Source organism: Gopherus flavomarginatus, chromosome 5 (assembly GCF_025201925.1).
Source record: "Gopherus flavomarginatus isolate rGopFla2 chromosome 5, rGopFla2.mat.asm, whole genome shotgun sequence".
In the NCBI taxonomy this organism is placed as follows: Eukaryota; Metazoa; Chordata; order Testudines; family Testudinidae; genus Gopherus; species Gopherus flavomarginatus.
The window spans coordinates 122,444,576-122,453,486 of NC_066621.1; the positions used below are offsets into that span (position 1 = coordinate 122,444,576).

Consider the following 8,911-nt stretch of genomic DNA (forward strand, 5'->3'; position numbering starts at 1 on the left):
ACAGTAGTTAGAGCAGTGGGCTGGGATTCCAGAATCTGGGGTTTTATTCCCATCCCTGCCCCTGTCTCACTGTTTCACCAGCAATCATACATACATTTGACTCCAGCATATTTCATGCAGACACAAACAAAAATATTTAAGACAACATCCAAAATCAGCAGATTACAACACTGAGCAGTCTCAGTTTCAATTCCTTTAACTCTGACAAGGTTTCTGAAGACAAAGAATTAAAAGTTCAGGGTTGGCGCCTGTTTCAATGTGGTGTGGAAGAGCTCATTCCAGCTGCTTGGAGCAGCAATCCAAAAAGCCTGTGTCTTTCTCAATCAGTTTTAGCTCCAGGCACTTTCAAACCAATGGACTGGATTGAATGAAGGGTGTCTTTGCAATCTGCTTTGGAAAAAAAAGTGAATATAAATAGGCTGGTGCCAAACTCTGAACACACATATATACAGTGTGGTAGACCAAGGCAGCTGCCTCACTCAGAGACTTGGATAATTAAGTCAAATTGGAGAGGTCACAATGATGGGTCTGTGGTTAAGAAGAAAAAAAGTACAAACCTGCTGAGTGTATCTTGCAATAGTTCCACACTCTGCTGTGACAGTGAATAGACAACAACTCGAACCAACAGGGTCTCTTCCCAGCCCCCAATTCATGCAGCTTACTGTACAGTGCTTTCAAAAGGAGGTCTGGGAGCGTTTGTCTGAAACGGTTCGAATGCACCCAAGACATGAGGAGGAGGCATTTTCAGGGAGGTATTTCAGTTGCAATATATTGCAAATGACAGGGCAGAGGAAAAGTATAAGTAAAATCTCTTGACAGTATCTTTTAGGGTCAGCAATCCATGAGAGCAGATAGTCAAACTGCTAAGAAGTAAACACCATGGCCCAGTTCTTTTGTAACACAACTCCACTGAAGCCAATATGCTGGTAGTGAACTGTGCTTTAGAGTTTGACCAGCTCAAGTTCTGATTCTGTAGTTGGTAACATTTCTTTTCCTCCATAATGTTCAGCAGTACAGTTTCCACATGCCCCCCTCCACATACCACAAAACCACCATGTAGTTCTGCAAAAGCAGTATCTTCTGCTCACGAGAGGGCCATGGTTTAGACAGATGGAGAACAAAATTATTACATAATCCTCCCACCTCAAAAATAAACTGAAGATAGCATTAGCTCTGAGCTGAAAGAACTGACAGATGGTAAAACCAGTCCGGAGCCCACAGGTGGATGGACTCCGTTGCCAGAAATGCGAGTTAGAACTTTGCATGAAATGAGCAGAGTGACTTCCAGCTGAGACACTCTGAGCACAGCTCCTACCCGCTCAGTAAAAGGGAGGTTTCTTTCCAGCTCACCGGACAGGTCTGCTGTTCCCAGACCCCAAGAGACCATTTTGAAATTCAGCTGCAGATTCCACTGCTTGCTCTGGGGAGAAAATGAGGATGGCTGCATACTCCTACAGCCCCTTTCCAGGATCTTAAAGCACAGGTGCCAATTTTATCCTAGGTGACAAGCAAAGGAGTTACACTGGGGGTACACTGAGTTACATTTTGCCCAATGACTTTACCGAGTCATTATCTTGCCACTCTTTGGTCAGGTGCAGCCACTGAGTTTCCCTCCTCATTGGGATGTTGGTTTAGTTTAGTCCCTGGCCTAAACCAACAAAAACTTTCCCCTTCTGGTGTAAACAAAGGGGAGTGAAACAAAAGTTCAACAAAAGCAAAAAGTAACAAAACAAAAACAAAACACCACTATCTTTTCACCCTTTGGTGCAGGGCCCACCCCTCTTAATCCAAGACTTCCAAGCAATCTTTTACCAAAGTGACCCCAGTCATCCCCAGGGTTCTTTTCTCCAATCTGCTTCTTGGCCTCTTCCCTGGTCACTTCAGACTGCTTTCCACAGTCCATTTCAGGTCCTGTCTCCAGATCCTACTGCCAGCCTTATCTACTCCTGGTCTGCCAGTTGCTCACTGAAGCAACACATGAGAACACCCACAACCAAAACGAGTCGGACAGAGTGGCATGCCACTTTGAAGCTTAACAGTAGGTCTTCAGTTTGCACTTTACATCTTCAAAGTCAATACCAGATGATAGAACCCCTCTTATTCTGCACAAATTGAACAACATTGCTATTCAGCATTGATTTTGCCTCAAAGCTAAGACATTTGGACTAAGTCACTAAGTGCTGTACTGAAGTAATAGGACAACAAATCAAACTATCTACCCTACTTGCTCCCTTAGGGATCAATACAAATGTAAGCTTGAAAAAAAAAAAGAAAAGAAATCAAACCTATTGTTTATAACATCTTATACTAATTGTTAAAAATGTCACTGCAGCAGAATGGTGAAGCCCCAATACACCACCATTAGGAAAACAGATTGCAAATTTTCAGGAACTGTTCACTGTGGAAGAAAATGGCTAACTCAAAGATGAGACTCTTGTAGTGGTGATCTAAACATGTAGCTATCTTTCATTAATTACACCCCCAAGAAACCAATGCTTATGAGGCCTACATAGCTCAACACCCTTGCTTTCCTACTGATAATTTTTGGTATATTAACAAAGCACCATTATGGTCCATAACTAATCAATAAGGGATGCATGTGATAATGTCTTCTCTTACCCAATCTCTTTTTAACCTTCCATCCTAGTCTTCCTCTACTCTTTCTGCTTTTTTCTGTAAAAATATATGAAGAGCAACAATAAATTTATCATTAAAAAAATACAAATAAATGCCTTGCTCAAGAGGTCACACAGTCTCAGGGTGAGGAACTCAGGAATCCTGATGCCCAGACCCCAGATCTAACTACTAGACTGAACTCTTTCAATTTGATGTAATATGAGAGTTCCCTCCCAGGGCTGTTAAACGGAGCGTGTCACTCAATTCACTTTGTTTATATATTTTAAAAAGACCATTAGTGCATGATCTTCAACTACTGAAATCATGGGAACTGTACGGCTTCTAGCTAGAGGCATATGTCTTCAGAGCGGACACTAGGGGTGAAATCCTGACCCTACTGAGTTCAATACTGCATACTGAGTTCAATAGTAAAACTCCCATTGTCTTCAATGGGGCTATGACTTCACCCCTAATGTTCCACTTTTCCAGGAGGATTCCATGCTACATCCCAAAATGCAAACACAAAAGCTTCCGTCTCTGTTTCCCAGAATGCTGATCTATTTGGTCACACATACATACCCACTGGGTACACTGCCTCTGTATAGTTAACAGATTCACTTAAATGGGCCTGTCAAAAGGTTGTCCCCCTCCTGTGGAACTTGCAGTCCTCTGCTGAACCTTTTGTCAGCTTGTCCATGAGAAGATGGGGTAATTAGCAAAGCACAGTCATGAGACAGGCTGTCAGATGATGTGCAGTGTAAAGAAATTAAAGGATCAAAATCTGTTTTTGCCACAAATACTTTAATAAATCATAAAAGCAACTTTCAGAGACTCTTAATCAATACATGAATAATTAATAGTAACTTGGCATTTATATAGCACCTTCTATCTCAAAGCAATTTAAAGATTAAGATGACAAGTCCCACCACTAGAGCTGATTGGGAATTTTTTGTAAAAAATGGGTGGTCTGAAAATGCCAGTTTGTCAAAACTGACACATCAATTTTGACAAATCAAATTGATAATCAAAACTGCTAGAGGCTGATCTCTGTTAAACTTAGGATGACCAGACAGCAAATGTGAAAAATCGAAACAGGGGTAGGGGTAATAGGAACATATATAAGAAAAAGACCCAAAAATCGGGACTGTACCTATAAAATTGGGACATCTGGTCACCCTAGTTAAACCTAATAACCCAGTTTCTGCATACCATTTCCTAGCCAAACCTAGAAAGTGAAAGCATTTTAAGATACCCAGCATTAACATTGCATGCATATTATTTCTCATGCTTTGCAGAAGCCAGATTTCACATAGCCTCAGAGCTGAAAAGCAAGGAATATAAACAGAATGTATTTAACCCACCCACTGTCTGTATTTAACTCACCCACAATCTGTATTTCCCACACATGGGAACATTATAAGCCATTAGCTTTTAACAACAAGTTAGTCAACCAAGTAGCACAGACATGGGTTTTGGTCACAAATGAGATGAGTTTATTCTCCTTTATTAAGTGCCCATGGGGCATTTATCCAAATCACCACCCCACTGTGTATTAACACCATCCTGTATTTTAGAGACGCATAGCACTGGAATAACAGGAGGTTCTGGAGATAAGGACCGAGGTACATTGGCAAAAGCTCTGGAGAGACCAAAGACTCAAACAACTGAAGTGCTGCAGATCAGGATCGACGTGTACAGGCACACTTGCAAGAGAAAACTTGACCAACGTTTGTTGTCATTAAGCTTAAATACCAAGGTTTTCTTTTGTGCATCCTAACATAAATCAACTGAAAAATAAAGTTAAAAGCTAGCTGTGATCACTGTAGTTGTGCATTTGCATTCCTGTATCTAGGTAGTTCTTCGTGTTGAGGGCTGCCACAACGCCACCTTTAATTAGGGTGACCAGATGTTCCAATTTTATAGGGACAGTCCTGATATTTGGAGCTGTGTCTTATATAGGTGCCTATTACCCCCCACCCCTGTCCCAATTTTCCATACTTCTGTTTGGTCCCGCTACCTTGAATGAGACTGACCTGTCAGTGGGGATTGCAGTGCTGTTCCACCTATTTACTATTGCTGTTTGCTTTTTATTTGTGATCTCCATAGGAATATCATTAAAACTTTTTAATGTTATTTAGAAATGGATATAAATGAAATCACTGTAACCAGCACAGGCCAGAAGTGTCGCTATGACAGGTTATTAAATATAGCCCAGGGAAACCACCACCTATAAAGGTCACACTTGTGCAAACTTGCTAGTGTAGAAATAACCCAGCCACTTGGAAAACTAATCTAATTTGGGGCATTTTATATGCCCTGTATATGGTATAACCCAGCATCGTTTATCTCAATTTAGAGTAAATATTAGCACAGGTGGAATAATCTCAAACATATTTGCAAATTATACAAATTTGATTTGCTACTGTTCTTGGGGACATAATACTGATTACTTGAGAATATTGGAACAAGCTCTAGAACTCACAAAAGTGTTTGTGAAGTTCAAAAGTTCTGTGTGTATGTATTGGAAGACAAGTATTTTAGGGAGCAGAAGAAAGAAATACCATGCAATCAACCAAATGCCATAATCAGTGAATTAACATTTTGAAAACAACCCTATAATTTGAAAATTATTTGTCCACTCCATTATGTATTCAAAGCCTACATTTACACTAAATTTACTTGGTCCTGCCTCAGCGCAGGGGGCTAGACTTGATGACTCCTCAAGGCTCCTTCCAGCTCTACATTTGTATAATTCTATGATTAGCAGAAGTTAGGAATGATTCATAGATGAATTACAAGCCAAAAAAAAATGCCTGCATTTGTTAAATTTTTGCCTCAACAAATATAATTTACCATCATTAATAAAAATGCCCTCAAACTAGTTTCATGAAAGTTATTTCATGGGATAATTTCCATTCAAAAGTCTGACTGGTGCTAGGAAAAGGGGAAGTGCAAAGTATTACTTGATCCAGTCATATGGTCACATTCTAGTTTTTGGAAAAAAACAAAACAAAAAAAACACAGCAGGCTTAGTACAAGTAAGACTCTGCTAACAAGATTAAACAAGGGGAAGCAACCAGAAAGGGAAGGTCCTTGGACAAAATTAAAAGCAAAATAATCAGAAAGAGTCAACATGTGAAAATGCAACTTTAGTGTGAAACTGACATTAACATGAGGACATGGGGGCAGTGGAATGGACAATGTAAAGATTTTCCCCTGTGGATGGACAGACGGACAGACAGACACACACATATATGAGAAATTGCAAATACTTCAGACATCAAGCAACTTAAAGTTGAAAGAATTAGGAATGCAGAATTTCCATGTGTGTCTATGTGTGTGTATACATGTATGTGTGTAATGTATACACATACGTGTATACACACACAGACACATATGGAAATTCTGCTTTTCTAATTTTTTCAAGTTTAAGTTGCTTGATGCCTGAAGTATTTAAAATATCCTGTAGTAACATCAGTAGCAATCATACCTACAGGAAATCATTAAAATACATTTCTCTGGAATCATGAAGGAAACTCCCCACCCCCCCAAAATACAACACATGAGTAATTGCATAGAGCAGCTGAGAAAGAGGTGGATGGGAGCAACTTCCACATATCCTTTATAAGTGACTCATTAACCCTTCCCTCCACACTGTACAATAAACCCCTGATGTTTATACAAAAGAGATAACATACTCTATATTACTGTAAGATAAGAGCTCATTTGGTAGCTCAAGGGTTGCTAGTCTGCACGTAAACGACAATCATCCTATACAGGTATCAAAAGGGTATAAGAGGTTGAGGAATGGTCAAAGAGAATATAGCTGGGAGTAATGGCATGAAATTGAGGCAGGGAAATTTAGGCTGGGTATTGGGAAAAACGTAGGTCTGTGAGGAGTCTCCAAGGGAAGCTGTGGAAGCCCTGTCATTTGAGTGGCACACAACGTATAAAACGCTGAAGGGAGCAGTCTTGCCCTGGCCTCTGGAGGATGACAGGGTGATTTTAAAAGAGCTCTCTCATCTCTAATTTCTAGGATTCCTTTACATGTCTCCACTCCAACAGGACTGTAAATCTGATCCCTGCTCTCTCCCCGGTCTCTTGCCCATCAAGTGACTTTAAAAGAATGAGGTGTGATATCTGCTCTTGGTTTAGGGAAGAGAAATCTCCACCCTTTTTACATTTTTTCCCCATAGAGCCGAGCGTATTCCCTGGAGAATTTCTAGGCTAGGACAACATGCAGTGCGTTCTATAAAAGATATTAACAAACGCACCTTGCTAGGCTATAACAATGATCCTCGGCGTGTGTCTGTATTGTAAAGAGCTATGCTGCTGCGTGTGTGTGTGTGTGTATTGTAAAGCGCTGCTCTCTATGTATATGTGTGTGTGTTATAAAGGCTGCGGTGCGTGTGTATTGTAAAGAGCTGCTTTCTGCGTGTGTGGTAAATGATACACTTCCGAGAATGCTAGGTGGTCAGTAGTGAACAGTGGTTTCGGAGGAGGGCTCCGAGGAGTAACGATTGTCCCCGGGAGACGCCTTCCCAGTCTCCACCTGCCCTGCCTGCTCTAGGGCACTTTCTGTGAATAAAGCCAGAGACACCCTGCGGGGGGAGGAGAGGTCACATTACCTTGGAAACCGCTTAGAGAGTTCTCAGCCACCGCAAGCAGAGCAGGGGAATGGGCGAATCAAAGCGCCAGCAGCAGCGGGAGGAAAGTTGAGCAGCAGGCTCTCAGGTCAGCAGCAGCAGAAACCCAGGGAGGGAGGCACAGAGCCGCTGCCCCTGAACGATCCCTTAGTGAGGACTCCAGCTCTTTCCTCCTCCCCTCCCCTTTAGAGGAAGGGAGCTTTGCAAGAGCACAGCCTGATTGGGCAGCATCCTGAGCCTGAGGAGGAGAGGCAGGGAAAATGGGGATTGGCTGGAGGGGGGGTGTCCCCTCCCCTCTCTCACCCAACACTGTGGTGCTGCTGGGCAGGCTCTGGTGCCCAGGTTCTCACCTCTGGGGTTCGCTGCTCCTCCCCTTACAGTCGGTGAGCTCCTAGATTTGCACAGGCAGGTCTCAGATCTCACCCTGTTTATCAAGTTTCTTCTAATGCAGGGATGGAATGTACAGGCCCTTACCTGGAGAAGTCTTTTGAGGAGGGGTGGGGGGAAGAAGAGGGGCAGGTAGTAAATTCACAGGTAAATGGCAAAGCCTTTCTATAGATCATAAAATAACATAGTAGCATTTAAACCAACTCCAGATTCCTTGTTCACATCCCTCCCATGTCACTGTTTTGAGTTTTCAATATGAAAAGAAGCTACATGTGTTAGTAAAATATTGTAGCTAAAAATATCACTTAACATTATGGTTGGGACACAAACAGGTGGTTAAAAGCGAGTGAGTCAGTGTTTAAATGACACTGTCAAGGGATCTGGAATCAGATTTTTATTCCCTTGCTCATAATATTATTAACCCCCCCACCTTTTTTAAACCCTACACTTTGGATCCAAAAGCTGTTTTCCTACAACCCTCACCATATGGCTCAGATTCAGTCACAAACACACTGATTACTGCAAGATTGCTCCTGAATGTTTAACTGTCTGGCACAATGGTGGACAACCTGTGGCCCATCAGGGTAATCTGATTGCGGGCCATGAGACATTTTGCTGACATTAACTGTCCGCAGGCATGGCCCCCACAGCTCCCAGTGGTCATGGTTTGCTGTTCCTGGCTAAAGGGAGCTGCGAGAAGCGGTGGACTGCAGGTTGCCCACCACTGATCTGGCCTATTGCACTTAAAGGTCCAATTCTACACCATGGAAATCAATGGGACTTTTAATGTTAACTTCAATGAGAGCAGGATCAGACCCATAAAGCCATCTTCCAACAGATGGTCCCAGAGGACTTTATAACTACACAGCCTTCTCAATGTAAGCTTTTGGGGGAAAGGGCTGTGCCTCTTTTTGCATTTCTACAGTGCCTTGTACTATCATAAACATATTCACCCATGAAAGTTCATGCTCCAATACGTTTGTTAGTCTATAAGGTGCCACAGGACTCTGCTGCTTTTATCATAAACAAATAATCAGAACAACCAAATGCCTGGGATGGAGGGAGTATTCTCATATTTTATAGCTGGGAAACTGAGGTACAAAGGTTACATGATTTACCCAAGACCATGTCAAGCAGAGGCAGAGCTAGGAAGAAAACCCAGAAGTGCTGTGCTGTATCCATGAATCCATCCCTCTCTCAGAAGAGATATAATGCATGAGAGCAAAAGGAGACAGTGATGGAACCGTGCGATTGTGTATGTT

The 8,911-nt window shown here is 42.1% G+C and overlaps 1 protein-coding gene across 3 annotated transcripts in view; it reads right to left on the reverse strand.

Annotated features, from left to right (window-relative positions):
- The window catches only part of STON2 (stonin 2), a 111,081-nt gene extending 103,668 nt beyond the window's left edge, over positions 1-7,413 (reverse strand). For all 3 annotated transcript variants that reach the window (XR_007774431.1, XR_007774430.1, XM_050953231.1), the window contains exon 1: positions 7,245-7,413. The gene's annotated coding sequence lies outside the window, so the exon portion shown is untranslated. The remainder of the gene's footprint in view (positions 1-7,244) is intronic.
- Between the last annotated feature and the right edge of the window lie 1,498 nt (positions 7,414-8,911).